At 69.4% G+C, this 232-nt stretch overlaps 1 protein-coding gene across 1 annotated transcript in view; it reads right to left on the reverse strand.

Annotated features, from left to right (window-relative positions):
• LOC119592564 (transcription factor HIVEP3-like) overlaps positions 1-232 on the reverse strand; it is a gene marked incomplete at its 5' end in the record, with an annotated part of 91,776 nt that overhangs the window by 79,454 nt on the left and 12,090 nt on the right.

Here is a 232-nt window from a genome sequence, read left to right on the forward strand (position 1 = left end):
GAAGGGAGGGGTGGGGGTGGCGGCGGCGGTGGAGAAGAGAAGCTCCGGTCACCCTGAAGGCGAGTGTAGAGCCCCGAGCCTATCCCCCCGCCCCCCTCCGGCTTCCCCGCCTTCCCCCGCCTCCCTGCCGGAAGTTGTCAAGAAGGACCGGTCCAGCTGGGGTGGGTGTAGCCCCCTTCTCCCCCTACCCCCCCTTCTCCCCGGTCAAGTCCCGGCAACACTGCACCACTCA

The sequence above is a fragment of the Penaeus monodon genome, chromosome 30 (genome assembly GCF_015228065.2).
Source record: "Penaeus monodon isolate SGIC_2016 chromosome 30, NSTDA_Pmon_1, whole genome shotgun sequence".
Taxonomy (NCBI): Eukaryota; Metazoa; Arthropoda; class Malacostraca; order Decapoda; family Penaeidae; genus Penaeus; species Penaeus monodon.